Source organism: Equus quagga, chromosome 11 (genome assembly GCF_021613505.1).
Source record: "Equus quagga isolate Etosha38 chromosome 11, UCLA_HA_Equagga_1.0, whole genome shotgun sequence".
Lineage (NCBI taxonomy): Eukaryota > Metazoa > Chordata > Mammalia > Perissodactyla > Equidae > Equus > Equus quagga.
The window spans coordinates 92,315,216-92,341,937 of NC_060277.1; the positions used below are offsets into that span (position 1 = coordinate 92,315,216).

The 26,722-nt window shown below is 37.8% G+C and overlaps 1 protein-coding gene across 1 annotated transcript in view; it reads left to right on the forward strand.

The window, feature by feature from the left end:
- The window catches only part of SKAP1 (src kinase associated phosphoprotein 1), a 255,664-nt gene that overhangs the window by 131,961 nt on the left and 96,981 nt on the right, over nucleotides 1–26,722 (forward strand). The window lies entirely within an intron of this gene.

Below are 26,722 nucleotides of genomic sequence, written 5' to 3' on the forward strand. Positions count from 1 at the left end.
GGGAAGCTATTAAGTGGCCTCGTCCTCCAGCATGGTTGCCTCAGTTGAGACACACTTAGGCTTCAGGAGGAAGAGAGTCAGGAGTGTAGTTCTGCTTGCTATGTGTTGATGCTTTCTTTAAACAAAGGACCATAATGCCGTAGTGCGTGGGAGTTAAAGCATGAACTTTGGAGACAGGTCTGGGGCTGACTCCTGACTCTGCCAGTGGGTGAGTTATGTAAACTCTCTCTGCCTCGGTTGCCTTGTGTGTAAGATGGGAGGAAAGAAATAGTTCCTCCTTCATGGTGATGCATGGATCTCTCTCCAGCACCCCAGACTTGACATGTCTGTAGCTTTGTCTCTCTTCACCCCTCTTCGCCCTGTACCTCTTCTACTTTCTCTTGGTAAATGGTGCAATCTTCTTTGACTGGCTCTCTGGCGCTCACCCCCTCCCAACATCCGGCACTCACCAAATGTATCAATTCTGCCTCCTAAATGTTTCTCTGAGACATCCATTACTCTCCATCCCCACCGTCTCTGCCCAAGCCCAAGCCATAACCATTTCTCATCTGGACCACTAATCATCCAACTGAACTCCTCAAATTCACTCTTAGCTTCTTTTAATGTGGTCACCATGGTGCCATTATTCAAAGATTTCTGTTATGCTTAGAACTGCATTCAAATACATCCAAAAGACTTCATATGGTTTCATCCTTTTCTCCACCCTCATGTCACTCCTCTTGGCTATTGTTGTACTAGGATTTATACATGTAATTTATGTTTTCATTTATTCACTCATTCAGCTAACATTTATTGAGCATCTACTGTGTGTCAGACATAGTGCGAATGCCGAGAATACAAAATAAAGAGGGTCTGCTCCCTACCCAGGATGAGCTCAAAGCCTAAGGGGGCATAGAGATACAAGAAAATGGCAGAATGTAACATAGGAGCAGAGACGAGAGAGTGACTTGCTTTGTGTTTGGCACGTCAGAGAAAGCTTTGCAATAACTGAATATATTATGCCTGGAAGGATAAATAGGAGTGTGTGCGTGTGTATGTGTGTGTGTGTGATTTTAAGTTAGATTCTTCACGGTATAAAATATCTGGGGAATATAATACAAACCCAAAGCATAATTCTCCTTTAGAGTATGTAGGGGGATGGATTTAATAGTTTCCCTCATCATTGAGGTGACATATGTAATCACCATTAGCTATTGATAATTTCTCTTAGAACAAATAAAGCTGATGAAACATTTCTCTTTGTTTTTTTTTCCATTACGAGTACCTATCACCTTTGTTAAAATCTTTCCATTTGTTTTGATTGCCCAATCCAATATCCCAAAATTTCCATTTTCTTGAAACCTCTCAGGAACTGGAAATTGAAAAAGCTGTTGGTTCTAGAATGTGGTCAAAGTCAACCAAAAAGAAATTAATTCAGCGTCTTCTGATTTAGAGTCTTTTTAACTGGCTTCTTAACAAGAATGCTGTGTATACTCATCATGTAAATCAGACCTTCTTTAATACTTAATTTCAGAGGAATTAGATTATCCACGAATGACAGAAGGTCTGTCACTTTAAGGTTTTGTGACCTGCATAAAGCACAGATTAGGTATGAAATATCTAGTTTTCTAGAAATGCAACTCTAATACTCAGCTGCTACTGAATGTCCATTTGACAAATTTAACTAAAAAGTTTCCTTTAAAATTTGGTCTTCTGATTGTATTTTATTTTCCAAACTCTTGGATAATCAGATCAGTCTCTTCATTTTTGAAAAGTGTATTATGCAACTAAGATAATTTACTATGTAAAAGAAATATTCTTAAGAGAGAAACTTAAATTTTCTTTTATGCCTATGGTGCTTATTGACCATATTATTTTGAAAATATTTCGTAGAAGCCTTTTTACCGTAAGGAAACTGATTCACAACCACAGGTCCTCTTTCCGTTGTTAGAGATAATATCCTCTGTCTAAAGCTGTCACATAAAGATCTCAAGGTACATATTGCATAACATATTTTAGTGTTCTTAGTTTTAAGCCCAGTGCCTAAGATGCAGGGAAATGCATACAACTAGCTCAATCTGTGCTTCTGAAAGAAACATTTATCAATTAAGCAAAATTGAATTGCTTGTAAGACCTCTGAAAGTACTGATGACACCTCAGTTGTAAAGAGCAATGGGAACATTACTCTCCCCTTCCTTCGGCTAAAGAATAAGAAATAAGAAAAGTTACCTGACCCAGGGTGAAGTTGACCTAGAACTCTATAGACTGTTTCATTTGAAATGATTAGGAAAGTACAGGGTATGGAACAAAAGAAATTAAGCTGAAAAATGTAAACCATAAGTTGAGAGACCTCATCACTATAGCAACATCACCTCTTCTGCTTCCTAATTCTTCCTTAAAATGTGCTTACTGATGTAGGCTCTGAAGATATAAAGATGAATAGGATGCAGTCCCTGGCTTCAAGGAACTAATAATCCAATGGAAAACAGATGTGTACAGCTAACCCTAATCATTGAGATGCATTAGTATTTTCGGCAAAGTGCTAAGTGGAGAGAGAACAAAATAAATTAATTCTGTCCAAGGGAATCAGGGAAGACTTCACTGAGGAGGTGACATTTAGCTGAATCTTGAAGGATGAGTAAGATTTAACCAAATAAAGAAAGAAAATAGGGATACCTTAGAAAGAGGAAATATTGGGAAACAAAGACCTGTTGTATGAAAATACTCATCATATTGGAGAATATATGGGGAGAATGGCAGGAGACATAGGTTACGGTTAGTAAACAATATGGATATTCCTTCTCTCTTGATCCACGCCCGTCAGCTCCTGTTAATAGTTTAGACTTCATTTTTTAAGACACTGGGGATCAGTCAACCTTAGTATTTTGCAGTGGGCGTGTTTTGTTATTTGGCCATCTGCAGTCAACTGCTTACCCTTCCTGTACACTCTCTGATCCCTTTTTGTGTTATCTCCTGTTATGTGTGGTTTTAGTAAGAGAAGTTCTCTTTCACTAACAGATTCTTCTTTAACAAGATCTCATGCTGGCAGGGTTCAACCACATGATTTGGGCTTGGCCAAATGGACGCTCCCTCTTTGAGGACTTGGGGTCTTGATCAAGTGATAAGAAGATGTGGGGATCTGGCGGTCATATTCAGAGTAGCAGCAGTGACTGTAGTTGGTGCATTGTGGGATTTTTGTTGTGGCTTCTGCTCCTGGCCTTTGGGAGCTCCTCTGTCTGACCTTGAGACAGTTTCTGCTTTGAGCTAATAACCCTGACTGAACAGTGTCCAAAATCAAACTCATCATTCAAGTTCAAGGAGTTACACACTGGGAACCTGGAACTATAGGTTCAGAACTGTAAATGGCCTTTTCACAGATGGAGATAGGTTGAAGATCTCTCGTATTAAAGCTGAGAGTTAAAGCCCAAGAGATCCACCACCCAGGAAGAGACTATAAGGAAGAAAACAAAAGGACCAGAGATAATACTCTGGGAGATACCGACATATGAAGAAGCAGACAGAGGAGATAGCAAGGAGGCCCTAAAGGATATCAGAGAGGTAGGAGGAGAACCAAGGGGAGAAATAATCTCAAGGAGGAGGTCAGCAATATCCCATACTGCAGAGGGCTCAGGCAGAATAAGTACTGAGAAGAACTCACTGAGGTTGGCAATTAGTGTGTCACTGGGCACTTTGAAAGAACAGGTTTAGAGCAGCTTTTCAGGTGGGAGCCAAAGTCCTATGGTTAAGGAAATAATGGGAGGTGACAAGTGGAAGCCGCAGTAGAGACTGCTCTAACTGAAAGTCCAGTGAGGGAAAAGGGATGAAGCAGCAGCAAGGGAATAGGGTAAGAGAAGGCTTTTTCACTGGAGGAAACCTGAGCCTTTTCCAGCAGAAGAGCTGGGAGAGGAGGAGAGATTTAGAATGTTAGATAGTGGAGGGTTAGATGATGGGGCATTATCTGGGAGAAGAAAGGAGGCAGTGGAAATTGTAGCAAGGTGGAACCGTTGGCCTTTGAAAGGGGTAGAGCCTCTTCCTCTTTGAAGACAGGACTGGAAGAGGGAAAATGAAGATTAAAATCACCTGGGTGCTGAGGCTGACCCAGTGACGTAGTGGTTAAGTTCGTATGTTCCGCTTCAGTGGCCTGGGGTTCGCCAGTTCAGATCCTGGGCACGGACCTACACAGCACTCATCAAGCCGTGTGCTCATGGCAGTGTGCCACATACAAAACAGAGGAAGATTGGCACAGATGTTAGCTCAGGGCCAGTCTTCCTCACCAAAAATAATAATAATAATAATTCACCTGGGTTCTTATGCTGGAAAAAGAGTCCTGACATTTTTGAAGGGGAAAAAGCACATGGTAAAACATCATGTAAAGCACAATTCGATTTTGCTAAAATTACGTGTATATGTGCGAGTACATGCCTGCGTGCGAAGGAGATATCTGAAAGAAAAATCACATGTTGAGACTTTTTGGGGGGTGATTTTCATTTAATTATATTTTCTGTATTGTTTAAATTTTTACTATCTGTTTCTATCATTTTAGGACTCAGAAAATGCAGTGAAGTTGTTTTCATTTTTTTTAGTAATGCAAAGTGTTTGAAACTGCCAAAGCACCTACCCTCCCTCCCTACCAGTCGAAACTCTCTTTATCTAGTGTGGCTTCTCTCAGCTAGAGGTAGGAGCTGAACTGATTAAACTAATTTGTGCCAATTTGTGAGTGATTAGTATATCCATTATCCTTCAAAACATATTTATTTCCTCAAAACATCAAAGAATCTCTAAATGATGGTGTTCAAAGTGGAGGAACAGGGAAGTGCAATAATTTGGACAGTGTGGGTTCAGGTAATTTGGGACAAGAATATGACCCCATAGCGGATTAACTCTGCCTGGGGATGCAGAGCCCTCAGGGTCATCTTCCCGAAGTTCTCCCCATTTATGCGAGACTCTCTAGGCCTGTTACAGATTGGTAACTGTTACACTCAGAAGTTATTTTTTGTTTTCGTTTTTGTTGTTTTGTTAACCTAGTCTATTTATGTACTTATTTTATTACTTCTAACTTACAATGTTCTTTTTTTCCCCAGAGATTTGTTAAACATTCAGCTCTCTTCCAGTTTTCTATAATTTGACTTCTAAATATTTATTTTTAATTCAGGTGGAATTTATTTTGATATCTAGTGTGAGATGAGAATCGAAACTGATTTCATTGCAAACTGCTTCTTTTCTCAAAATCATGTATTGAATAACCCTTTTACTTATGTGCCTTATTTGTCATATGTGAATTTATTATATCTAAAAGGAGCTCTTTATTCTGTTACGTCAATCTAAGTGTTTTTGACCCACTACTAGGACTTATTGTAGCTCTATAATGTTTTAATAATTGTTAGTGTCAGTCATTACTTTCCTTTTTCAACATTTCAAAATGCTATCTTCCCCTTTTTATTTTTCCTATAAATTTTAGAATTGTTTTTATCGAGTGCCTTAAAAATCTTATTGTGGTTTTAGTCAGTATAGCATTAAACTTGAATCTTGAATCTCTCCACTTTGTACGGACAAATTATTTTCAGTCTCGTAAGTATTTCCCCCAGAGGCTCCGTGTCTGCAGTAGCAGCAACAGATGTACGTGATATGTGGTACCTTGGGCGTCTCTAAGTCAGGGAGGGCCTGTGTTCATGTAAAGTTCATGTGTTAAAGAACTGTGCCATTTAGGGCCTTCCGCTATTAGGCACAATACGTAATACAGACTGTGTTGTTTTTAAAGTAGTCCTTTGTCATTTTACGATTTCAGTCTGCCATTCTGAGTGCTAGCTACTAATTGTTAGGTTATCTAGGACTGATAGACTTTGCATCCTCTTCCCGTTTTTATCATTGGCTTATTATATTAAATTGGAGGCCTCTTCGAGTTTTCTTTTTTGAAACTCCAGGGAGTAATGACTGTCTTTCAAGGATTTTATGAGGTTCATTTTGTAAAGCATTCCAAACCCTGGAATGATTATTACATTAACTACCTGTATGATCTCAGGGAAGTCACTTAAAATCTCTGATCGTAAGCTTTCTCATCTATAAAATGGGCGTAGGCATACATACCTGAGCTATTAACGTCAAGGTGCTTATAAACAGCCTCTGTGTAATCCCTCAAGAAGTGGTGCGCCTTTCCAGCTCGTCCTTCCCTCCATCTATCTGTTGATACCTACTCTCTCAGGCCTCCCTGCCTTTGGTTTGTAATTACTCTTCCTCAGAGAGTTTCTAAACTTCTCCCATGGGTTGGTACTTAACACCAGATGGAGAAAGAATAGAAATAGAGCAAATAATTTTGGAAGCAATCTAGTATTAAATTAATTGATATTAAATTAATCACCAATCATTTTAATAGTAGCAAATGAAACTAAGCCAGTGTGCATACCTCTCCTCTAGAAAAATAAAGGAGGTTTAGAAAGTTATCATCTTCTGAGTTATTAAGGATTAATATAGGGCAATAATTTGGGTGTCGACCTTAAGGACTTATATACAGAGCGTCTATTAGTACCAAGCAGTAATTCTAAGTGTAAATGCTGATCATGTAACCTTAGAGCCAAAATCGTTGATTAAATGGGCACGTTAAACATTAAAGTGTGTGTGTGTGTTTAATTAAAATTGATTTTGGAAGAATTCTCCAACTACTATCCCTTATGCTCACTGTTATTTTCTGATTGCAAAAATGAAGTAAATTGAGGTATTGTTTAGGTTAAATTGTGTATGTTGAGAGTATCTAATTTTGTTTTTTTCTCTCTATGGCCTAATAACTTATATATCTATTTCAGGTCTTAATTTCATTTTATTGTAGGAAAGGCTCATTAGCGATCATAATTCATAAGTTGAAATTTTATCTAAAGAAGATCCTAGACATTGTAGGAGCATTCGGAGTCCTGAGTATTGGGAAAGATGTGGAAAACAAATTTGAGAAAAATAATTCTTTGATTGCTCTCCACCCCATTTTTTCATGGTAAAATAATATTCAGTGTGCTAGTTCTGTCATCTGCTGTGTTCTGTGAGGGCTTTTCTTAGAGCAGTGAAAGCGTTACATGTTTCGTGTTAGTCATTCACAAAAAGAAAGACAATTTCATGTATATTCGAACATTTTCACTTCATTCACCTAAGAATTCTCTCTAGTAATTATAAGGTAGAAATATTACTTTTTAATTTAAAAAAAAAGAAAACGAGAAGAGGAATAAGAAAAAGAAACCAGAATTTTAAAAACTGAGTTGATCTCTAGCTACAGACCTGATTTCTTACACTAACGGTTTCAATACTGTATTTATTGATGTACATAGCATAATTAGTATCTTACAGGCAACAACCCTCCATCTGTTCTGATAGGTGGAAGTTACCTTTAAATAATAAAGAAACTCGCTTCTGACACAAATGTTCTCTGCCTTTGAAAGCTAAAGGGAAATATGCAGCATGATGTTTGCATCAGTCTATCACTTACATTAAGACCTATCTGACTATATCTTATAAAATTTATTATTTTTGGTAAATACTTCAGTTGAATGGACTGGGTTAGTTTTTGGTTTTGCTTTGATTGTTGGGTTTTTTTTTTAGATTGTCCCTAAAATATTTCCAGCTCACTCACAGATTAATAATCACACGATGATGTCAGCCAAATCAAGTGCTGACAAGGAAATGGGAGCCCTGTTCAGGAGAGAGACGGGTAAATATCCCCAGAGAGGGATCAAACAGCAAGCAGTCATTTTTTATAAAGAGAAAAATCACTCAATGGAAGAAAAAAGGGTTTTTTAAAAAAATAAGTTTAACTGAAAACTTGAACCATCTAAAAAGAGGTGCAGCTGGTAAGATTCTAAAGGAAGAGGCATTTGGGAGTGTGGCCCCCAGCATGTCCCACCTGCCACGGAAGTTTGCCTTTGGGCAGATGCAACTCCATAATCTGAGGGAAAAAAGGTGAAAAGGTTACAGTCCAGGTGAGTTAGACACACTGCTAGCCAGAGTGATATTCCCAAGTTATCCACACTGCTACTGGCAACAACACTAGAAAAAAATAAACTGTGAAAACAGTGTGCTGATTTTTAACTACTGTGTCAATATGCTTAAAAAATAATTTGAGGTCTTGTGTGCTTTTCTGAAAATACAGTAAGCACACACCACAGTTTCATAGGCTCCTTGATAATAAAAGACTCCCGATTTGTTAGAAGCAAACTTCATTTTAGAGTCTTTGGGGCTTCAGTATGAACTAACTTTCCAAATTAAAACGGGATCCAGGTACTTTTTCTCTTAAACAGATTGGGATCCGTTAAACCCCTTTACAGACAAATGCTGTAAGGAGTGTGTATTGTTTCAAATAGCTGGAGAGGAGAGCAGCTCTACCCATCACTCACCGGAGCTGTGGCTCACCCCAGCAGAGCCATGTTTTTAGCAAGGTTCCTGTGGGAGACCTGTTTGTGAAAGTGGCATTTGTGATTCAGACTTCAGCTCCCCGTGCCAGCTTCGGAAAGTCAAACAGATGTTTCCTCGTTTACTGCAGCATAGCTCATTGCCTGTCCCAAGGGGAAAATCAGAAGAGGCTGGGGACAAGCGCAGTGCTGTCAGCCAAGCCACCAGAAAATGGAGATGGAGAGAGGGCTTATTTGTGTGTGTGCGAGCTGGTGTTTGTGGGTGCTCTAAATCTGATTAAATGTGAGTTTAAACTTTGCTTTATTTAAAGATAAGAAGATGCCTCTGTAGAAATTTTTACCCTCCACCTAAATTTCCTTTTTCTACCCCCTTTTGTCTACCCTCTTCCTGGCCAAGTTCAGTATCTTTGATGGCTCTCTTTGGAGTCCAATCTTTGTGCTTTCCAGTTTTGCTTTGGATGAATAGGTTGTTTGAGAGCAAAGCTTAGCTCTTAATTTGTTTTGCAAGAATAATAAGACCAAAAGTTATTTCTTAGTCACACACATCGAAACACATTCATACCAGAAAGAGCCAAATCAAATGTATTTTGAATCTCATACACCACAGTGATGTGGCCTGGGAATTATACTCATTGAATGGATTACAAAGAACTGGATAGCCTATAGTGGAAAACAGTATTGCGTTAAACCTGAATTACCGTTAGGAGAGACATAGTAAGACTTTTTCATTTCTGATCTGTATATTTAAAAAAATAGTGTTGCTGGTTTTCAAGCTAGAAATCAAATTGCTTTAGAAAATATGAAAAATCAGTTTTAAGCATTCCCATGTTTTTGTTTTGGACATATATTAGATGTAATCTTGCCTAATTGTAGTCTAGAGTCAGATTTTTAAGTTGAATTTCTTGGAAAAATGATCTGACGTCTCTTTGCTTGGAGTGAATTCCTCTAGCCCCAGGCCTTAGACAGTGAAAGGGTCGCAGCTGGTTTAGAAGGTTCTCTGTGGATGTACATCCCTGTCTCTCCCTTTCAGATGCTCTCGTTTGCTCTTCTCTCTTACTCTGTGCGAACGCAGAGTGGTGTCTGTGTTTCAGGGAAAGAATGTGTGTTAAAAGAACTAATGGTCCGACTGTCCATCAGGCTGGGCAGCAATGGAGGTCATCTGGCGGTCAAAACCAAATAATTTCAGCCGTTCCTCAAGGCCCTGAAGCTGTTGACTCGATGACTGGAGTTCACCGCCTCTTGTTGCTTCTGTATCCTCTGAAACCTGGGAGTTTTATTTTGGGAGACAAGAACGGACATATTTTCTCCCTAGCAACCGTGTGTACACAGTGCCTGCCATTCAGCCCTGGCTCAGGTTAGCTCGGCTGAAGTGTACGGTCTGTGTTCCTTCTTGATGCATGTCTGCCCTGAGTAGACAATAGACCAGATTCGAAACCTGGACGCCCCCGAAATGTCTCCAAAAAGGAGAGTCTGAATCTTTGTGCTTGTTTGAAGTGCATTTCTATATAGAAGTTTTAAATATTTAAAAATGGAAAATAATTTCTCTTTTATCAGAAGATCCAATGTTCTTAAAGTGAAACTTTTTGCAGGCACACATTTTAAGGTACCTTCTAAGTTTCCACATTTATCTGGAACAGATGGGAATGGAAGTGGTTTCGGAGTGCTGACAGCTCCATTAAAAATGTTTTAAAATCCATAATCCATAAATCTGAACCACATATTGGTTATATTCACAGCCCTTTAAGTATTTCTTGTACCCTATTTGTGACTACCACCACCTGCTGGTAGTTAATGACGAGATCTTACCTTGCTGAAGAATCAGTCTAAAAGTTAATATTAAATAAAATTTGAATGTTTGTAAGCAGGTAAGTTTTTGAAATGAAAATCTATTTACTGTGTTAGTTTGGAACATGCTAGCTGCAATTAATTTACCAAAACTTTTAAAAAGGCATTAGAAAAAAGTTGCCCATGGAATATTGTTTTGAAACGAAAGCTATTCTTTAATTATTTTTACTTAATGCCAATTCTTGATTATCTTTTCTCTTCAGCTTGTTTCTCCTTGCCCACAGCATTTCAAAGTGATGTTAGAAGTAGCCAAATCAAGTTTGAGTTTCATTTCTTCTACTTCTTTTGTCTGCCCGCTTTCTAAAACCAGTGTTTCTAGGCAGTGATATATCTAAATATGGCAAAGGAGGAGGGGCAAGAACCCATGGAAAATCCACAGGCTGAATAGTTAAGTGTTGTCTTCTAAAGATTGTCTGTGATTGAGGGGTTTTCCACTCTTATTTGGGCATTGACTCATAAAACATATGCTTGCAAAATCTGTTTTATGGGTTTTTTTTAACAGGGTAAGAAACTTTAAATGTCCAATAGAATAGGAAAATCAAATCTTCATGCAATGGTATTACAATATACTTGTTTTTTTTAATTGTTCAAATGTTTATTCATCAAACAGAAATATACTATAATACTTTACAATAAAATAAACAAAAATACAATATCACTATTGCTTAATACAGTGAATGATGAAAATTTATGGATTAAGGTAATCCAAAACTACAGTTTTCCAGCCCAGAAAATGTGTGCTGTTTTTATTCTGAAGCTGTGCTCCTAGAGTTTTCTGTCCTTCTTAAAAATTCATCCTGGTCCAATTTTAATATATGCCCTTAGCAATGTCACTTTATTATCTCTTTGTATCCAGTAAGACTACTTTACATGTACTGTGTTGGGGCCAAACTTGGACACTGGTTTCTTCTTCTTAACTATATTTTTCTAACCTCCTGCTTGGGAGCTGTCCTGCGGGTGGATGGTGCTCCCTGACCTTCCGTTGTGAGAGGGTCTGACACCTGGGCTAGGCCCTCTGCCTTCTGCATACACAGCCACACTCCTATTTTTAGATGTTTGCAGCATTATGTCTCAATATGTTCAGTATTTCAGGCAGTTAGAAGTTGCAGGTCTTTGGTACCAAGAAACAGAATCTCGCTGAAACTTGGTTTAACTTACATAGCCCAGCGCTGAGTTTCACGCACCATGTGGAGAAGAATGAAATTGATCCAATGCCTTTGCAAAAGGAAGAATGCCTTCCAGAGATTTTTGCTCTCTCTGGGGAGCTTTTACAGAACTTTTTCAGTATTCTCCCATTGTGTGCAGGGTTTTTCCCCCCACCATAAAACAGCAGTAACCATAAGGGAGGGAGGAACAGAAGGGGTAAAGAAGGACCACTCCAAATCTCTTCTGATGATGGAAATCTAAGTAACAAACTTTGTTAATTCAGCTTTGAAACTTTCTCCCTTAATCTGAGAATTCTAGGTTCAGGCTGGCCATTGCTTTTAAAGTTTTTACCATCTTTCCCCCAGGCCTCTGATCACTGCTGCATGGCCTGACTTATGCCCTCTGCTGCTGACATTTAAAAGGTCACCAAAACAATGACTAGGTTTTCTGCAGGCTCCACCCACCATGCACTCTGCGAGCACATCCTCCACCAGGATCCTCAGCTGTAAGGCGTCCCCTACTGTTCCTATGAGGCCAGTGCACTAGTCACTGTACTTCCTAGGACTCCTCTGTATGTAAGGAGAGGGGTAAAGCTTGGTGCCACATTTCTTCCTACCCTTTATAAGAGTTTATTCAGAGCAAGCCACCCTTCTCTTGATCGGCAGAATACAGAATTCTCACTATCTGTAGCTTTGAAGCAGATCAGATTTTCAGAGGTGCTTTTAAGTAATCCTTTCAACTAATTCAGATAAGCATGAAGCGTTCTCTCTTTGGAGAGCGTAGCACCAAAAATTTTCCAAAAATTATCAAGGAATGACCCCTGCCCTCCTGAGATTTGCAGACTTGGGGGTCATCCAGACCCAAACACAGATATAATAATTCTAATACTAGAATGTGATAATTACTATAATAGGAGTTTTTTAAAAAATACTGTAGGCAGGGGAGGGATTAATTCCACATGGAGGATTCTGAAAGGCATTTTAGAGTAGGTGGATTTTGAATTGAATCCTAAAAGATGAATAGAAGAATGTTCCAAGCAGGGGGAACAGTAGTATTGAGAATGTGACATTTGTTTTCACCAGGTTTCTTGCATCCTTTGACTTCTTGGTTGCCTTTGTTGTTAGCTGCGTGGTTAACCAATTAAGGCAAGGAGAAAAGCTGATTGAGATAACCATGGTGTGAAAAAGCTTTGATCTGGATGCTTACTTTCTTTTCACATGGTGATTCTGATATGAATAACATCCTTAACTTTCTTTTTTCCTCTTACAATCCATTTACCTGTTTCTTTCCATCTATATTCACACACACACACACACACACACACCCATCTCCAGAGTTTATTCTTGGGCACATTCCAGTTTCTAATATGATCTCCACAAGTCAAATCAGTTAGATTGAATTGTTAATACAACTTAATGACCTTGCTTGTCTTTGCAGGTAAACTTGAGAACAGAATGAATTTAACTGCCATCTCATTAACCTTGAAAAACAATTCGAGTGGTTTCATTCTGATGTTTCGAGTATTTGTTTAGAGTTGAGCACACTTTAAATATGTCCACATTGTTTAATAGCCTCTTGTTGTACACTGTTTTTTGAGGGACTCAATTGATATTCTTCATTAAAGACCAAATCCTAATGAACTCATTCTCCTTCCTCTTGAATTTACATTCAAACAGGAGATTTCTTTAATGGTTTCTTAAAATGCTAACTTACTAGTTTTAAATTTGTGTATTTCATGCTCCTAACCTTCGTGTTTCTTGTCCACATCAAATTCCTAATCCTTACTCTGACCTCTGTGGGAAACAATTGTCAGACCCTCTCTCTTTCCATTTTTTTCTAATTTTGTCATCCGTGCTGCTCACTCTCCGTGCTATAGATGTCTTCATTAAGGGATTGGTAGGATTTTGGTCCCTAAAGACAAATATTTTATTAGCTCTTAATGGTGATCTGCTATGGAAGGTTACATTTCATTTCAGGACATTATTTATTTTAGTATGTTTGTAACTTGTTTTTAAGGAGATTTTTTCCTCCTTTTACATTTCCAAGTGAGAAAAATCACCCAGAAATGTCTCCACTGCCACCTACTTGCAGTTTGGAAATTTACATGCACCTGGCTTTTCAAATAAAGCTGATATTTTTTCCTGCAAGGCAAGATTACTGTCGAGAATACTGTAGGTGGCATTGTGGATTCTTCTGATGTTTTTAAAGGCAAGGGTTTTGTGAAATTGCGAGAAAAATACCTACGTTGTAGAATTTTTACTAACATTCATGGAAACGGCTTTTTCTGTAAATGTGCTTATGTCTTCTCCAATGATAATTGTATTGCTACAAATTATATAGGTGACAGTCTAAGTGAAAATACCATTCCTAAATGCTTTATTCATATTTATATTAGGTTTACGTTGCTGTAGTCATAATCCTTAATAACTTCTTATAAAGCGCATTACATAATGCATTCACGATTATGCTTTGGAAAGCTGTTCCCTAGCACACTGTAAAAGACAGACATTTTAAAAAACAATGTGTGTTCCTATTTAATACAGAGAGATGAGTTATCAGACACCATGTGTACTTGTAATTTCATAAATAATAATAAGGTATGTGTAAATGGCTCTCTAATGCCCCATGTTATTATGCAGAGAAGAAAGTGAACTGTTCTAATATAATAATAGATATGAGAATTTTGAGTTATTTCTTTCTTCTCATCGTAGCAGTGACCACCCTTTACCTAATGATTTCATTTTACTGCAAATCCTCTGGATGGAAGCTTAAAGGTTCGACATTGTTATGTGCTTTTTAATACAGGTTATTCTACATCTTGTTCAGCCTGCTAAAAGTGTATTGCTCTGTCGTAGCATATTTAACTGGAAACCCTAGCTGGAGTCATTTTTGCAGCATGCTCTGTAGAGTCTCCCATTTAAAAAAAAATTACGGACGTCCAAGCACCTGCCTAAAACTTTTATTATTTCCCAAACACCACCCACTTCATTTTTCCCAATTTACATGCTAGAGAACTAGACTCAGTTTTTAAGACTATTTTGGAAAGTGTTAATCATTCTTAATGTGAGAAATCATCTGGAGCTCATTGTAGATGTATGTACCTACATATGAAAACATATATGATTAGTGATGAGAAATATTTTATCATTTCTCATGAATTATTTCTCCCGAGTGCAGAGCTGACAGTTCAGAGTATAGGGCTGGTCTTTTCTGAAACCATTCAATACTATCTAATTCCCCATCTATGCAGTTTGTTCCTAAGTGACATTTTAAAAGCAGCTGTAACTTTATGGTTGTTTATGTTCAGTGACGGTAGAATAGTTGTCCTAGAGAAGTAAAGCGGATCTTTGCTGTGTGTCCCTGGTTCGTACACAAGCAGTATTATGCTTGTACTTTTACACAACTTCTAATGTAACCTGATTTCATTTGTATGCTGCACACCCTTTTTAAGATTTTTTTTTTAATCTCATCTAGAGAAACTGCAAGTCATTCATGTTTCCTTAACGGCACCAGTAATGTATATAAATCTTGTTAGTATGCAGTGCATTACAGAGTGGAGTGGCATTAAAACTCCTTTGTTGCAAAGTCATGCTTTAAGGAAGGCTTCCAGATCTGAAGATAAATGGTGTGCTTGGTGAAGCCACTTCATTTGAAAGTGTCTGGAATATAATTTGTCTTATAAGGGCAATCCTTTCACGTCATATAGAAACCAGGTGAGTTCTTGTTAAGCACGTGGTGCAGTAAAGCTTTATATTTTGCATCCTCTCTGATAAATGCAATAGAAGAACATATTGGATTTGATGGGAGATTCTGTCTATGGTTGTTATTCTGGTGAACAGAGGTCTCTGAAATTTCACTATCAAAAGCAGCATCAGAGGACAGTTGTGGTGGGAATGTGGCTGATTTACTGCATAAGAGCATCACTGTAACTGGCCAGAATCCTGACTTTTTTCATAAAGGGTGATAAAGCACTGGCACGTCACACTGACAGAGCTTTTTTCTGGCACTTGGTACAAGAAGACAAGTGGGCCAATAGGTGACTGTCCTTGGCAAATTTCTAGTGTTGGGTCACTTTTCTCCTCCACGTGGTCCACACCCAGAGCAGCTCTCCCTTTGTGAGCAGATCAGCCTCTTGCATGCATTCAGGAGATATATAGACAGCCTCACAGGTTCCAACTGTCAGCTCCTTTTCTGCTTCAAGAAATGAAGAAGCTCCATACACTACAGTTATTTTTAAAAAGACTGTAATAAGTTACAGTTATGGGTCATGGTAGTTTTTTTCTATAGTGTTATTACCATTATTATCTTCTACAGCAGTAAAAATTGATTGTTCAGATGAGCAGTGTGAGAGACCCTCAAATTCAGGCAGCAGAACTAAATCTCCCATCTAGATAGCAAAAAAATGAAAAAGCAAAGAAAAGAGTCTATTAACCTACTACTCCTCTCCCTCCCTCACGACTTCCCAGCAAATTTTATGAATGTCCATGGATGTACCACAAATATATGCCTATAGGTGAAACTGCATTTTAAAGTTACAGATCTTCAGTCTGTGACCATTTGTCAACTGTTTGGGTCGTCTTCACCCATATCTGCATTACTACTATAATTATGATAACTTCTTATTTAGCTCCACATGTAAGATTTGTATTTGTAGTAAAATAGCTAAATGCTGTTTGGATACGTATTTGTGAGTACCGGTAAATATGAAAAGGCAAACATTTTTGTGCTTCAGAATGTGTTAACAGAGAATACAGCTAGTGGTTAAAACAGAAGATATTTTCAGAAATCTTTAAATTCCATGACCTGCAGCAGGCTACAGTGCTTTCCAGACTCAGCCAGTGATGAAACTTAAAATGCTTTAAGATAGAGATTTTAAAATACAATAAAATATTTTAAAAATTACAATACGCTAGGTTTTCAGACAGTTATTGCTGGTAGTTTTAAAAATGGGGATTGTCAAAATAACATTCTGTGTTTTTTCATCCCTGTATTGCCTGTCAATTCTTTAGCATCATCCCTGTGCTTAATCAAGTAGACTTATGAACATTTAATAAAACCCTCTGTGATTTGAGGGGGTATTTTGAATCCTTCTAAAATCACAAGAGTGTCAGCAGTGTTTGAACCAAGTATCTTGTGATATTGACTCCATTCCATCTTGAGACGTGACCACTCTCCCTTCCATATTGAGATATATTTCACAGTCATTAATAATGCATCAACCACATACCATTTCTGGAAATATTTTTTATTTATAGCTTGGCTCATTCCTTCCCCACATCCAGTTGCGAAAGGAGCCCTCGGAGCCTCCTGCCCCATTTTTACCTTCCTTCCCTCATATCACAGGCGTTTGTCCTTTGGAAGACTTTCTGAGCACCGGTGAAAAGATCAGTCCTGCTCTTCCATGAATCAAAGCATCTCCAAAGAGGACAGGGAATTTCTTTTCGTGAGACTTTGAGAACACTGCCCCACAGCTGTCCTGAAGAGTAGGAGGACTGGGAGGCTGGTGGAGGTCTGGTTTTCTAGATGCTGTGTAGTGCCACACAGACTGAAAGAAACAGACACTATTGTGGGATCCCGAGAATATTCTTTATTTCCTTTCATGTGTACACTTGATATGAAAATTTTTATTTTTTTGTTAGGTGTTTTCATCTTTAAATATTCAATTCTCATTTAGTCATCTTCAACCGTGAATGTTAATTATTTTTAGGGTTTTTTGTTTTCATCATGTAATATCAGACCACTAATATTGTTTATATGGGATTGATTATCTTGAATTTTTCTCTTTTCCTCTACTCTCTGGACCTTGTCGACCTGGATCCACATATGAACTCCTAACACACACACACACACACACACAAATTTTGATAAACTGAAGAATACACATGGATATGAAGAAAGTGACAAATGCATAGGGGTAACAATTGAGGAGGAAACCATGCTAAATCTGGATATTTTATAATCTTGTTTATATTGATTTAAAAATGCATTCTTTGCAGAAGGCTTTTTCCTTTGCTCTCTTGCCTGCTAAACTGAACAAGAAGGAGAAACCAGTGGTAGGCAGAGTGTTAAGCAGAAAGCAGACGAGGCAATTTAGTAAATATTGTGGTGTCAGTTTTATTTCATTTATACAATTTATTTCATTGAGAAATATTGGGTAAAATAGACTTCCAAAACAAACGTTATGACTTATATTCTCCTAGGGCGAACCGACTGCATTTCTCATAAGCTGAGGCTGCAGATCTCTTCGAAGGAAAAATTGTGGGGGTTGATATTACAAACCTCCTAGGCAACTCTTAGGGTGCAGATTTTGAGATGGGGGGACCAGAACATTTGAATAACATAAAACAGCTGTATAACAAAAACTGTCATCTCTGGCCACGTTTTGCTTAAGTTAGGGAAAATTTTAACATTCAACTTTTTGGAAGGTGGTTAGTCTCTTTGCCAGATTACATAATTATCAATCAATTTTAGGGGAATTGTTTGGAATTTAATAATTACATAATGGTTTCAGAAGAAGGTCATGATTTTTAATCAATTACTGTATTCTTCACCCTAATGTACAGTACATGTCTTATTTACATATATTTAATAAGTATTGATACAGAAAGAAGAAAAATTCTTTTTTATATGGCTAAGAAATAAAAAAGAACTTGCCTATAAGTGAAGCAAAGTGGGAGACCTAGAAAGTAGTGCAGGTCACCTCTAATGGGTGTAAACAGATGACCGTCTCCACTGCTAGACATAATTCTGATTTAAGATCCAGTCATTTTGTCTGGCTTTAATTTTAATTATATTCTGTTAATTAAAAATGAGAGAAGTCCAAGAAGAGGTTTCAGACTCTTTTCCTCTTCATTTCTTCACCAAGGATGAAGCTTATCACCGTCTGCCTCTCACTAGGTCCCTCTGCTCTGATGACGTTCAGCGTTTGAAGGGGGAGCGCTAGCCCATCCTGGGAGGAGCTTCTGTTTCATTTCAATGTGTAGAGAAATTTCCATGAAAGGAGAGAAGAAATCTCAACAGCTTACCCAAAGGAAAAAGAAAAACAAGATAAAAACCTCATGCTTTAAGAAAATTCAGATCTCTTGAAGTCGTACCATAGATTTTCAGACCATTGCTGATGATGTTAGAATTGTATTTGCCTGCATTATTGAAGTTCACATTCTTATTGCTTTGAATTTATGAAATTTAAAGGTATTTCTAGCTGACAGAAGTAGAGGGGAATCCTTGTTACTTTAAGGAGGTGTAACACCAAGTTTAAGTAAATCTGCTGTTCTTCCAAGAAAATGTACAGAAGAAACTTCATGTCTTGCATCTAGTAGGCACTCAGTAAATATGAAGGTATGAATTAATGTCCTATGAGCACCATCAGAAAGCTAGTGTGTTGTCAAAATTCTCTAAAGTAAAATGGTGATAATGTAATGAAGTGTGCATGTAAGTAATTCTTGCTCTTATCTTTAATCATACGTATAGGTGTATGTGCACTTGGGGTTTATACTCTATTCATGCACACATGATTGCTTATACTGTGTATTAAGAAGCTAAAGTTCTCAAAATGCTTATAATCGTATGTGGAAGACATGAGTTGGAGAGTTAAATCAGTCTGTTTAATAACAGCAAATGGCAATTAATAATGTGCAAATTTTGTATATTCCATCCTAGCTTTGTGATTAGGAATGAAAGTTACTTTACACACTGTACGTCATGAGCTGAAGGGGGAAAAAAAGAAAAGAAAACATTTCCTGAAAGAAGTTTCTCTTACCAAAAGTTTTCCTAGTGTTATTTTTATAGCCGAGTGAGAGAAAATTTACAGGGAGCTGAAATCATTGAAGCTAATTAGTTGAATGGCCCTATTATTTATCCAGGGACACGTAGTACAATAATTGCTATTGCAGGTTTGAAGCATCTCAGGGATATTAATTCCAGAGCTTTCATGTCATCTCAGTACAGTAAAACTTCCTAATGGCACCCTGAAGGTGCATAATCTCATTTTAAAACTACTTTTTCTTATTTTTTTCTGAAGGAACTGGCAGAATCTCCTTCCATAAAAGCTGAAAAAGGGGAAGAACTCATAATATTTTCCTCATAAGGAAGCAGTTATATTTTCTTCTTCTTTTTTTTTTTTTTACTGTGTGACCTTTCCTACCTTCTGATGAGGGGTTCGCTATGGCACTTTATCAAAAGTTTATCTGAACTCTGCTCCTTTCCCTCCCCTTGGTGGCAACCAACGCATCTCTTGATCTCTCAAGGGGAGATAAGGAAGGTGGAAGGAGGCATTGGCCCTGGTCCCTTCCACAGTCATTTAGAAGAGGACTCATTAGAGAACACAGCAGGGTCCCGGTTGGGTAGGGAGAGAATGAGTCGGGCACCTCTGCCTAAGAGAAGTCTTCTGTAGCCATCCTAACCCACCCCTAATTTGGGTCCCCTTGGAGAAAACAACCACCATAATATGATCTCTATAAAATCACACCAAGAAATGCCACTTGTGTAATTTTAGAAGGAAATGAAGCCATTGCTCATAAAACCGCTAGCGCTGTCTTGAGTCAAGAATGGTGTTGGTTGTTTGGCAAACATCCCACGCTCATCTCTGGAAAACCATCTCAATTCTTACATTTATCTTTCCTGCCTCCCTCTCCCTCCCCATACCATTTCATTCTTGGCCTTGACACACTCGAAGACCCAAGTTCTGGGACCCAGAAAAAATAATCTAGTCCTTAAAGTTTTGAAACTTTAGACTCCCAAGTGTCCCTTTGGACTCTGGGGCACAATGGGACTTGCAGGAACCATTTCATTCGTGCATCAGCCTCAGGTCTCTCTCTTTCTACTCTGACCTTGCAAATCTGCAGAGAGGTAAAGATTCAGTCTCCCCTTTAGTAATAATTCAGATGGCTCACAACCTGAAACTTAACATGCTTACTTCATGTTACAGTTCTTTAAGTGAAAAGTGACCAGACGGCCACAGTGATATGTCCCCACTGGGGACCAGAATGATGCCACTCAATCTGTGGTCTTAAAACCTAAGCAACAATTTGTATTCAGTTTTCAAGATCTGGAAATCAAGTACAAGTCTTACTATGCCATTAAACCGAAGAGAAGTTCTGTAGCATCTTCTCCAGCAATAAAGCAGCAGAGACCTCCAGGGAAGCTGATGCAATTAGGAAAACTTGACTTAAGTACAGTATATAGATCAAAGTTCCTCCCTCATATCGGCTGTGTTGCAAGCGACTGGATCTATATTAGCGCTGGGATGTGCACCGCACATACACATCCTATCTTAGAGCTTTGGCCATTTTTATCATGACATCCTAATTCCTTTATTAAGGTTTCCTTGAATTCCTTTAAATCCAATGTAAATGTATTTGAATAGCTATTCTATTCATTAAAGTCTTAAGTGGAACAAGGAGTAAAATAGTAATACTCCATCCTTATATTCCCTCTCTTAGAGTTTGTTATAAAGATGGGTAGCTTTTCCCAGGAGTCAATGGCTTTCTTTTTAGATATACATAAATGCAAGCAAAATAACAGCTAGGTGTTGTCTTATATCAAATCCAGGGCACAATAGCACATACCAGAAAATCTTCTAGGGCTGCTATGGGACCTCTGCCCTTGCTAAAAACAGGACTGTCTCCTTACCTGGCTGTTGGTCTCAAGAAGTGCTGCTGAGAGAGAAAATCAGGATTAAAATCAAGGATCCTGTCTTCCTGTCCTATATCAACTAAACAAACTAACTAGGTCATACGTGTGTTCTCCTCTTATTCCTCTCTGTGTGTTTCTCTTTCTCTCTCTCTCTCTTCCATTCTCACTTCCATATATTATTTACTCAAGAGTCTGTACCAACCCTTTGGGGGCTGTTAGAATCTATTTTATAGTTTGTTGGTCACTGACCTGATAAGTCATAATCGCTCAGAAAGAATCATCACAATTTTATCAGGTAAGAGCAGCTGCTGCACAGACACAGTAAATTCTTGGGCTTAAAATCTGTGCAGTTATTTTTTTCCAGAAGAAATGTTAAATGAATGCTTTATGCATGCAATGAAAGACTGTCTGCTCTTATTTAGAATTTAGCAATGGTGTTTTGGTAGAAAAATTTCCAAGTGTTCAGGGAAAGAATCAAAAAGAGAATTTTGAAATTTTACGTTTACCCGTATTTGACTTTGAAACCCTCCTAACTTCTCCTTGCTTGAGTTTCCATTTGCAAAAAAAAAAAAAAGAAAAAAGGAATTGTTTGTTGTGTGTGTGTGGCATGAGGTAAAGAGGTATACAATGAAATTTCTAATATTTAACATCATTAAGAAAATTCAAGCACATGGAGAATTTCATGTTTGAATCCATTTTATAGCCTTTGAAAGCTATTTTTTTGGAAAACCAAGAAAATCCCAGTCAAATGTCTTAAATCACTAGGATGTGTATATCTTTTGCCCCAAGATGGACTTTTAAAAGTCATTAAAGATTAATAAAAATTCACTTCCAGGCCAAGCTCCTCTGTATTAAGATTGGATTTATTTTATTTTATTTTTCTCCCTTCCAAGTTACAAACTTGTGATAAGACTTTGCATAAAAATGCTGACAGACCCTTAACTATAACAACGTGAATGGTGCTACTTTCACTTTAATTTAACTTGATTTAAAGGAAAAGAATGTGGAATAAAAGAGGGTATCCATTTGGAGGTGATTCTGTATACTTGGTTTTAACCAACAGGCTTTGTAAGTGTTCATTAAGAAACTCCACCAGGCATGTTTCCTGCTGCAGAATAGACTTTAACGGAAGAAATAAAGCTGTGAAGATTCCGTTTTCACTTTGTTTCTCATAAAGACAGTCAGGATCCAACATAAACAACAATTTACACCCAGCATTTATTCTGGAAATTACAGTATCGTGCAGTTAACGCACACAGATAAATAATGTTTTATGGGATTCTGTGGAGCCCTTTCAGGATAGCGGATGTTTCACTGAATTAAAGGATTTTGAGAACTCAAAGCTCTCATTTTAAGCAGGTTTAAACAGTTAATATTACGAAACACCAGCACAGAGGAGCTGGTCCCAATATATTTTTAATGCACAGTTATTTTATTTTCATGATTTCCCATTCTGATTTTATTACCGTTTGGCACCTTCCGTTTATACTAAGTTACTCGTCTCCCAGGCCATCTCCCTCAGGACTTTGCTTGCTTTATGGTGACACTTCTTAATCCACTCTTTAATCTCCCATATATCTGCAAGTGTGGAAATATCAGAAATGGAACTATAATACCTGATAGATGAGTTATATAACAGAGACGATTATAAAATAAAGAATTGTTGTCTTAAATACTAATACCAAAAAACTGTTTTTTAAAAAGAGAGAGAATTGCATATTTAGGCTAATTTCCAGCTTTTCCGTTAGTGAAAAGGCACAGTTTAAAAAAACCATCTCTCTAGGGCAGCAAAAAAAAACCCCTCAAATCATAATAGATTATAACACTTTGGAGTCATTTTAATATAAAACATATTATAAAATTGTAATCAAGGAATGCTTATGTGAGAAAAGGCGGGAGGTATTTAAATGGCAGCATCAGTGAAGGTGAGAGGCTCTGCATAGGATGCTCCAGGTAAAAAGCAATCATTGCAGCCAGCAAACTTGAGAAAATGCTCCTAAGATCCTCTCTAACCCTTCAGAGCTATAACAAATCTGCAGCATTTTCAAAAGATTGCTCCCTTTCCATGTTGTTAGGTCTACCTAGTCTCCTTTCTCGCTTGCTTATGGGGCCTCTGTGCTCTCCCAGATAGGCAATATGTGTCAACAGTTATCAGTGAGCCATAATTTTTAGCAAAATTTAAATTGTGATTTTTAATTTTACTACAATTCTGGGTTTTTTTAAATATAACCTCAGGAAAGAGTTATCAAGTTTTAACATTTTTGTTTCGTGTGTATATTTTATACAAGGTACGATTTTCAATACTATTATAGCATTAGTTTAGCTGTGCTTAAGGTTAAGTTGGCATTTCTATTCTAAATCGCTTTTTTAGACTTTTGAAACTTGACCTTTTAAATTCTAATGGGACTGACGCTGAGAAAGTTAGACCAAGCCAGTATGATTAAACACACATAAAGCCATTACAACCGGCTATGGGAGCCCGCCCAATAGTCTAATAGAACTATCTTGCGTTGACAAGCTACTGTCTGTTGGAGAATCTCAGAGTATTTCTATTCTTTAATTTAAACTTGCCTAAACGTAGGGTCTGTTGAGACATAATGAAGTAACGTGATCTTTTTAAAAGGACCTCTAGTGACCCTTTTCATTGGTAGAAATTCTACTTATCTTCAACTTAAAACTCCACCTCCTCCAGGCGGCCCTTCCTGATCACACCAATCTAAGGCAGTCTTTCCCTTCTCCAAGTGAGAACGCATGTTGACTGCACCACTTATTCCGAATTTGTCCTTACTGTCTTACATTACTATCATATTTCTATAATCACATGGGCTCCTTGGGGACAGGGATTATATCATCAACTTCTTATCACCTACAGTTCTGAATGCAGTACCCTGTATACAGAAAACACTTAATAATAATTTGGTGAAGGACTGAGAAAACTAAAAAGCAAGAGGACTACTTGTTCCTCTGTAGGCCATCCTTCTTGGAAGAATAAATGGGTGAAAAATACAGCGAATCAGTTCTACACTAGGAGGTCTGTTCGTTGGCTTCTTTTATCATTATGACCTATTTGCCTTAATAGAAATAGTATTGTTGATCATTCATTCATTTATTTATTCAACAATTTCTTATTGAGTGCCTAAAATGAAAGAACAAGATAGATGAAGTTCCTGTCCTTGTGGGGTTTTACACTCTATTTGGGAGATTAGCAATAAAGAAGTAAACCAATAAATAAAATAATTACAGACTGTGATTAGTGTGATAAGGAAAATAAGCAGGGTGTTGTAATAGAGATATACCTTTCCTCCTTTGGGGAAATGCATAAAGAAAGACTACAGAAACAAAGCAGAACAATGTTGCAAAATTGATGTGTAGCTGTTCTATATCACATATACAGCTATGGTATGCGGTTTGCACTTGACACTTCCCTCCTAAGTTTGTTGAAAAAAAAAAGGTTGGAAATACATATATATAAAAGCACTTTGAAAAATTAAAAATGGTTTGTGTATTGTCACTATTACTGTCCCAGCTGGAAAAGTACACATGTAATGGTATTTGGTCAAAGTTTGGTCAGCAACTAAAACTTTCATAGGAAAGGAAAAGAGATTACTCCTAAATCATTGGGTAAAGAAAATGAGTGACAGAGGAAAATAAATCAGAAGTTTTGGGCTTAGTTTGCAAACTGGGGACCCATGAAAGAGATAACATAAGACATGCTACAGGATATCGGCAGCTTGCCCTGGTAACTACTGCTCGCTTAGCCTCCCCGTGCCTCTTTGTTGTGCCATTTGCCTTCATTATCACATATGTGCTTTCTTGGTGCTTAGTTAGTATATCTCCACTCGTGTCTTCTGGGAAGATATGTAGATCTTCCCAGTAGACTGCAAGCAATTGGAAGGCGGATTTGGTCTCCTACTTCTTTGGTAAATTATCAGTCTAAGATCTGTGCACACCTTATAGTGAAATGCACACAAATGCTCAGAAACTTTTGTGAGGCAAATGAACTAGTGTGTATGTGTAAAGTATAATGACACTTAATTTCCACTAACTTTTCTGCAAACATGGAAGTATTTATTTATTGTGCCCTGGAATTGATAGTTCAATTCAGGTAGTTGGGTTAGAAAGAACTTTGAGACTGAGAGATATGGGTCAATGGGATGGAAAGGCTGTTTAACTCCTTCCTTTTTAACATTCATTCATACATTAATTCAAATATTTACTAAGTGCCTCCTGGTTATAGGATCTGTTCTAAGCCCTCTGGAAATAGAAATGGAGGTGTCAAAGGAGAATGAGACCTGGTGGGGAGATAAGACATGTACCCAAATGAGTACAATTCAAGGAGTGATGTGATATGTGCTGTAGGTACTCTAGAGGCTCTAAGGAGACCAGTCAGGTTCAGATGAGAGTGACGAGGAGGACCAAGAGACTCAGCGATTTGCTCTCAGAGATCTCTACACAGTTAGGAGCCCCAAGTTGTAGTCTGAGCTGTAGCTTGGTGTCTTTGGACAAATCACTTAAATTCTCCCGGCCTTGGTAAAAGAAATTAGACCATTTGGTCTCTAAAGCTCTTCCAGCTCCAAAAGTCCATGATTCATGAAGTAGCTGGCTTCGAATCAGGCCTTGAAGGATGGATAGAAAAATAAAATAAAGCCTTATTGTTTGAATGAGAGAACCTCTGCGATGCTATGATTTCAACAGGCAGAGATGAAGGAGGGTACAAGTGGGAATACCAAACTCCAGAGGGAAGGGGCTGCATCCGCATCAAGTGTAGGTGCGGGAAAATGGAGGACGTGCTCAGGAAACACCAAGTTGTCCAGTCTAGCTGGACTTAATGGTAAGAGGATGATAAGAGAGAGAACTATAAGGGTAAATCAGCCTAACTTATGGAACACTTCTAACGCCAGTCTGAGGTCTAATATTTGGCTTAATTAAAGCTTTTTAAGAATGCCATTGACATCCTTTGCCTTAGATGCCACCCAGATGACTAAATTACCTATGCCTCCCATTTTATATGCAAGTTAACACTGACATTGCCCCTACAATGTGCCAGGCTCTATTCTAAGTGATTTACAAAGGCTAATTTATTTTATCTTCATAATACCCAATAAGAAAGGGAATATGAAGAAAAGTAATTTGGACACAATGAAGGAAGAAGAGAAAAAGATATACTGAAATGGAGTAAAATAGGAAAGTTATGAAATCCTATGGGTAAGAAATGAGAAACACATAAAATATGACTTTAAAATAGATTTTAGTGAAAATTTTAAAAAGGGGACTGTTGTTGTACCCATTTTGTAAATGAGAAAACTGAAACACAGAGAGGTTAAGTAACTTTCCCAAGGTAACACGGCTAGTGAAATGTCAGGCCAGGAATCAAATCCATTTATAATAACTATTATAGAAAACCTATTAGTGCTATCTTCATTTTTCTCCCTTTAAGTTACGTGGTATCTAGAAGCACATGGAAAAATCAAAGGACTGAGTGAAATAAGCCAGTACGGGGCAGCCATTCTCAAAGCGTAATAAAGGCCCTTTTACCCGATTCCAGTCTGAGCAGGAAGCAACTTCTCATAATTAACAGCAGCTTGTTGCTATCGTTATTATTTAAGTCTTATCTATTTTATCACAATGTGTTCATAAAAATGCTGCTTTTTAAAAATCAGATTGTGAGTGTGTTTTATAAAGACCACAATCATTTTTGAAAAGCACAAATATCCCAGAATTTCAAGAGAGGCAAT